A 6,438-nucleotide genomic window follows, 5' to 3' on the forward strand; every position below is an offset into this window, starting at 1 on the left:
TTAGTTTCATGGCATGTCCTCTTATTTTAGCATTATTTGAAAGGTTTACTAAATGTCTATTTATCCATTCCATTCCACTCATGATTTTATAAATGTTTATCGTGTCCCCTATGAGTTGTCTCTTTTCCAAGCTGAGGAGCCCTAGCATGCATAGCTTCTCATCATAGGAGAGATGTTTTATCCTTTTTTTATCATTTTTGTCACCCTTCTCTGCACCTTTTCTAGTTCTGCTATAAGGTAACCAGAATTGCACACAATACTCAAGGTGCAGTCGCACCATTACTTGATACAGAGGCAATATGATATTTTACATTTTATTCTCCGTTCCTTTTTGGATCATTCTTAACATTCTATTTGCTTTTTTGACCTCTGCCATACACTGAGCTGAGGATTTCAACATATTGTCCACAAGAATTCCAAGGTCCTTTTCCTGGGTAAAGCACAACCCAACAATATATACCTGTACCTGGAATTATTTCTACTTATGTGCATCACTTTATTCATTTCCACATTCACTTTCATCTGCCATTAAGTTGCCCAGTCTCCTAGTCTCAGAAGATCATTCTGCAGTTTTTCAGAATCCTCTGCCATTTTAATAAATTTGAATAATTGTGTGTCATCTGCAAATTAGATCACTCATCATTCCCTTTTCCAGATCATTTATGAATATGTTAAACAGTACAGATCCCAGTTACCAGTCCCTGTGGTACTCCACTAACAACCTTTCTCCATTTTCCGGCTATGAGAAGGACATATCAGATTTAAGGCCAATGTATTTTAGATCTTGTAACAGCCTAATATTGGAGACTGTGTGGTAGTTCATAGGTCAGTGTAGAAAATATTGCTTAAGGCAGCACCTTACAGAAGTAGAAGACTTTAAGGAAAAATGAAACGTCGACAGCAGTGTTGCAGAGAAAAGTTAATACAATAAAATGGAGAAGTAAAAGTTGATGATCTTATGACAAAATTTCTTACATCTTGATAAAGTTCATAGGTCAGTGTAGAAAATATTGCTTAAGGCAGCACCTTACAGAAGCAGAAGACTTTAAGGAAAAATGAAAAGTCGACAGCATAATCTCATGCTGATTTTATGACAAAATTTCCACCATCTTGATAAAGTTGCTTACTTTTGGAATTTAAAATGCTATGCAATGCAGATTACTGGTAAGAGGCAGTAAGATAATGAGCTAATAAAATATGTATGATTTAGTTATGAAAGAAGAAGTGATTATTATTCATGTATTATGATTAGGCTTATATGATAAAAGTGATAGGTTGAACATGATTATGCCTATTATGGAGATTGATTAGCTTGCATCAAATAGAGTATAAATAATTGACATGTTCCTAGTTTTAACAGAACTGCTTTAGATTGTTGTGGTTCTCATAGGGGCAGATTTTCAAAGGCTACGGGCGTAACCTGAGAAAATCTGCCCCTGTGCGCGCCGAGCCTATTTTGCATAGGCTCAGCGGCGCGCGCGCGTATGTCCCGGGGCTTTCAAAAGTGGGCAGTCCGGGGGTGGATCTGGGGGGGGCGTGACGGCAGTCCGGGGTCAAGGGGCGGTCCGGGGGCAGGTCTGGGGGCGTGACGGCGGTCCAGGAGCGTGTCCCAAGCCCTGCTCCGTTCCGGCCGTGCCAAAGGTTCGCAAGCCGGCAGCTGGCCGGCGCGCGCACAAGATACGCCTGCCTCTGGCAGGCATAAGAAATAAAATAAGGTAGGGGGGATTTAGCTAGGGTTGGGGGGTGGGTAAGATAGGGGAAGGGAGGGGAAGGTGAGGAGGGCCGGAAAAAAAAGTTCCCTCCAAGGCCGCTCCGATTTCGGAGTGGCCTTGGAAGGAACAGGGAAAGCCATCGGGGCGTGCCAAGCCCTGATGTTATAAAATCGGACGTAGATTTTTTTGCGCCGGGTTGCGCGAACAAATCTACGCCTGCATATAAGTTTTAAAATCTGCCCCATTGTGCGCAATTAATAATTAATAAAAGAAAGAGGAACTTCTAACTGCAACAACTTTGGACGTTAGCTATCATTTTTCAGTCTCATGTAGGAATAAGAAATGAACCACAAAAGTCTATAATATAGATTTGACACAGCCTTTTAACTAGGTACCTGTCCACAAGAAAACACTGCTTCCTAGCTCATGACTTTGCAATTTCATGAGGAGTGTCTCATGAGGTACTTTGTCAAATGCCTTCTAAACATCCAAATATACTTTTTATTTATTTAGATTTTTTTATATTCCACTTTTCATTCTTTTTTTTCAGTGCTTCAAAGCGGATTATGTTCAGGTACTGTAGGTATTTCCCTATCCCCAGAGGGCTTACAATCCAGCGAAAACTGGGGGCGGACCTATGAAAGCTGGCAGCCATCGTACCACTGCAGTGTTATCGCCGCCAGCTTTCGCACCCAATAGCGCCATCGTGAAAGGTGGTGCTATTGGGCGTGCTACTGGCAACGATAATGGAGCTTACCTTATCGCCGCCAGTGATCTCATCATATTTATTTATTTATTTATTTATTTGGAGGTTCTTATATACCGCGGTACGTATAGGTCTACATCACCTCGGTTTACAGTAAACAATAACTTAGCAACAGGCTTTACATATAACAGGTTAAACAGAAAATCAAAAAGTAGAAACAAATTTTACATATAACAGTTAATCATAGCGTCTACCTCCTCGACTCCTCCCCTCGCTGCCCCGACTCCTCCCCCGGCAAGCTATCGCACGCGAAAAGGGACTTTTCACATGCGATAGCCGCTTATCGCACGTGATAAGCAATAGAAAATGACACCTAAGTTTGTACCTGAGACAATTGAGGGTAAAGTGACTTGCCCAAGGCCACAAGGAGCAACAGTGAGACTTGAACCCTGATCTCCCGGTTTATGGTCCACTAGGCTACTCCTCCACAATCAGCTCACCTTTATCTACCTGTTTATTTACACCTTCAAAAAAATCTTAAAGATTAGAAAGACAAGACTTCTCCTTGCTAAAACCAAATTGTCTCTTCCTCATTAAGCCATATCTATCTATATGGCCAGTGATTATATTTTTAAGAATAGCCTTTACCATTTTGTCTAGCACCAAAGTAAGGTTCACTGGTCTCTAGTTTCCTGAATCACTCCTGGAGCCCTTTTAAAAAATTGGCTTCATACTGGCCACCTTCCAGTCTTCAGATATCGTGGCTGTTTTAAATGATAGGAGACAAATTACTAGTTACAGGTAAGCAATTTTAAATTGGAGTTCTTTTAGAACTCTAGGGTGGATGCCATCCAGTTCCAGTGATTTGTTACTTTTTAGTTTATCAATCTGATTTTTACATCCTCCATTGTCACAGGTATTTGTTTTAGTTGCTCAGAATCTCCAGCTGTGAGGACTGGCTGAGCAAAATCCTCCTGACTGGAGCAGTAAATGCTCTGACTCCAGCATTTTCTCTTGCAATTTCACTGTTGAGACTGGTCCTAAACAGGTTTATAGAGGAAAATAGGGGTGCCCTCTCACACTTGTCATCTCGAGTGGTCATTTTTGAAAACAGGATACTGAGCTTTGGTCTGACCCAGTATGGCGAATCTTATTGCCAGGGATGTGCAGAATTGCTATTGACTGAGACTCTAATGTTTAATGGACTTTATTCTTTCTGTATTTAATATGCACCGACCAGAAGTGTACCAATTGTGATTTTACCTGCAATCAAGTTTACCGGTAAAAGATTTTACTTTTGAACAACACTTACACTGTGTGATGGCATAGTCTGCTGGGGGGGGGGGGGGGGGGGGGGGGTGACCTCGAAGCGATAGTGGCCAGTATACTGGCAAACTGAGTCAGACCAGTTCCAACTGGAACAGAGGCAGAGCATTTTCTGCCTGTGATGGCCACCTTTGCCTTGAGGTTTGTTTTCCAGTACTTGTGGTTGATTGGACCCTTTCCTCAGCTTGGACCCATTGGGCCATCTTCACTCCCCCTGGATTTTAACCAGGGATGTGCTTCACATCGCTTCTCCCCCTCATATGGCATCCTGCTTTCTAGGCTTGGGCTTGGGGTTCTAGGGTCATGCTTAGCCCCTCCTACTAGGGTTACCCTAGACAGCACTACCACCACCACCCAGTGTGACGTTCATGCAGTGTGCACTCCCAGTCTTTTTACTGAGTCCTTTGTTGGCCCTGGGTTCAAATTCCATGACAGAGCTTCTAGCACTGGCTGGAGGACATCAAGTGCTGATTTATTTATTTATTTATTTATTTATTTATAGATTTTTATATACCGGGGTACGTAAGTAACATCACCTCGGTTTACATTCAACAATAATTCAGCATTGAGCTTTACAATGAAACATAGTAACTGAACAAATACAATAACATGTATAGTTTTGAATTTAAAAAAAATAAAATATATATATATATATATATATATAAACAATAATTGGCCTAGGAGGTAGACTGTGGTAATTAGGAAGAAGAGCGGAGGATTCAGTTCATTAATAGTATTCTTTTTTAAATAACCAGGTTTTGAGATTTGGTTTAAATTTTTTGTGGTATCTCCTTTGTGGTGCCACCCTTTGACTCCTCTGCAGCCTGTTTCTGGAGTTTCTGCAGCTCTTCTCTCTGGGGTCTCTGTAGCGCCTCCCTGTGGGTTCGCCACAGTTTCCTCTGAGATTTCCGCAGCACTTCCCTCTGGGCTCTCTGTGAGTTCTTCCTTTGGGGTCTCTGCAGCACCTCCTTCTGAGGTCTCTATGGCCCCTTCCGCTGGGGTCTTTGTGGCAGCTCCCTCTGGAGTTTCTGCAGCACCTTGGTCTGGGATCTTCCCCACACCTCCCTCTAGAGTCTCAGTTTTTCTGCCATGCCACCCCTAGGCCAATCAGTGCTGTATCCTGCAGACCACTCTATGCCACTCCCTTCTAGGCACTCTGGATTGCCGCTTCCCAGCAAGGCTACAAAACTCCACTATGAGCTCTCTGTTACTTCCAACCAGTTGTTGCAGGCTCCAAGCCTTGGCACTCTTTCTGCTCAGTTGCCGCCTTCACTGTGGGCTCATGCTCAGAGTCTTCTTTGGCAAAAGAAGAGAAATCCTTCCTTAATCAAAACACTTCCATGACTTGTGTTCTGCTGTCACGGGTGCTTGCCACATTCTTGGGGTGAATTGGCTCACTGATCTTCAGCCCCCCTGTCCTTTGTGTCCAGCCAGTGAAAATGACCTTCCCCAAAGGAGCAAGGTCTAAACACAGTCCCTTCTCAAAAGTAGATAACTTCTGGCCTTCAAACGCCTCACGCTGCCAAACCTGTCACAGGTGCTTGCCACATTCATGGTGTGAATGGGCTCACTGGTCTTCAGCCCTGAAATGGGAGTCCCGCAGGGTTTCCGGTAAAAAGTTTTTCTTACTGCAACTAAGGACAGAGAGACCCTCTGGCAGGGAGTGCACAGAGTAGGTCTTCTTCAAAAAGCAAAAGCCTGATGAGGCAGGGAGTCCTCACCAGGAAGGAGAAACCAGACATCTGTACTGTTCTGTGTCTGATCCGAACTAACCACACTCTGAATCACAAAATGGCTAGGTTATAAAGGCAAAAGTAACCAATCCCAGCTCTCCACGGCGGGAGGAGGCCAAGGGAGGTGGAAGGCTCATGAGAGTTACACGGACCTAGGGACATCTAATGGCAGACTGGAGGGTCGAACCACAATTGTTTTTAAACAATATTTAGACTACATACAAATACAACATTTACCAAGTAGAAAAATCAACAGTTTATCAAGTTAAGACATACAGGGGTCATATTCAGTAAGACATATATTCAGCTAGGCAGCTTCCCCATGCCATGATTTTACCTACTGTGCAGTTTCTCCTCCACCAGGGGTCCTCAGCGAGCTCTGCTCCCAGCTGTGCAAGTTACCATTTTACTGATCACCTGAGGACTTAGCCCCAGCCCTATTTAACCCAGCCTGTCCAGTCACTCAGTGCCTCTTCATTATCTTGGATCCTTGACCTGGCCACTTCCTTCTCGTTATTCTTCCATGCCTCACGGTTTACCCTGGCCTTCTTCCTTGCCTTGTGGCCTATCCTGGCTTCCAATCTTGCCTTGCAGCCTACTCAGGTCTCCTGCTTTGCCTTGTGGCCTCTCACCTTGCTCTGTGGCCTCTACTCAGGCCTCTTGCCTTGCTCTGAACTTTTCCAGAATGATCACTAGTCGGAGTGGGGACGAGCATTTGAATGTGGAGCAGAAGCTTCTGTAGCTGCAGTGCATGACTAATGCGATGTCTGAGTTGGATTCCTAATAAACGCATCGCATTTACCAAATTTATGAATTTCATATGAAACAAAAAGAACCAATGATACAGCAGATCACACTTGGGTAAATAAGTGTGGGATACAAGATTACAGTTGTTGCACAAATTTGAGCCCCTGAGGCAGCCGTTCTGTCATCGGCAAAACTTGGCCAGAGTCGGGCTTTA

Source organism: Rhinatrema bivittatum, unplaced genomic scaffold, assembly GCF_901001135.1.
Source record: "Rhinatrema bivittatum unplaced genomic scaffold, aRhiBiv1.1, whole genome shotgun sequence".
In the NCBI taxonomy this organism is placed as follows: domain Eukaryota; kingdom Metazoa; phylum Chordata; class Amphibia; order Gymnophiona; family Rhinatrematidae; genus Rhinatrema; species Rhinatrema bivittatum.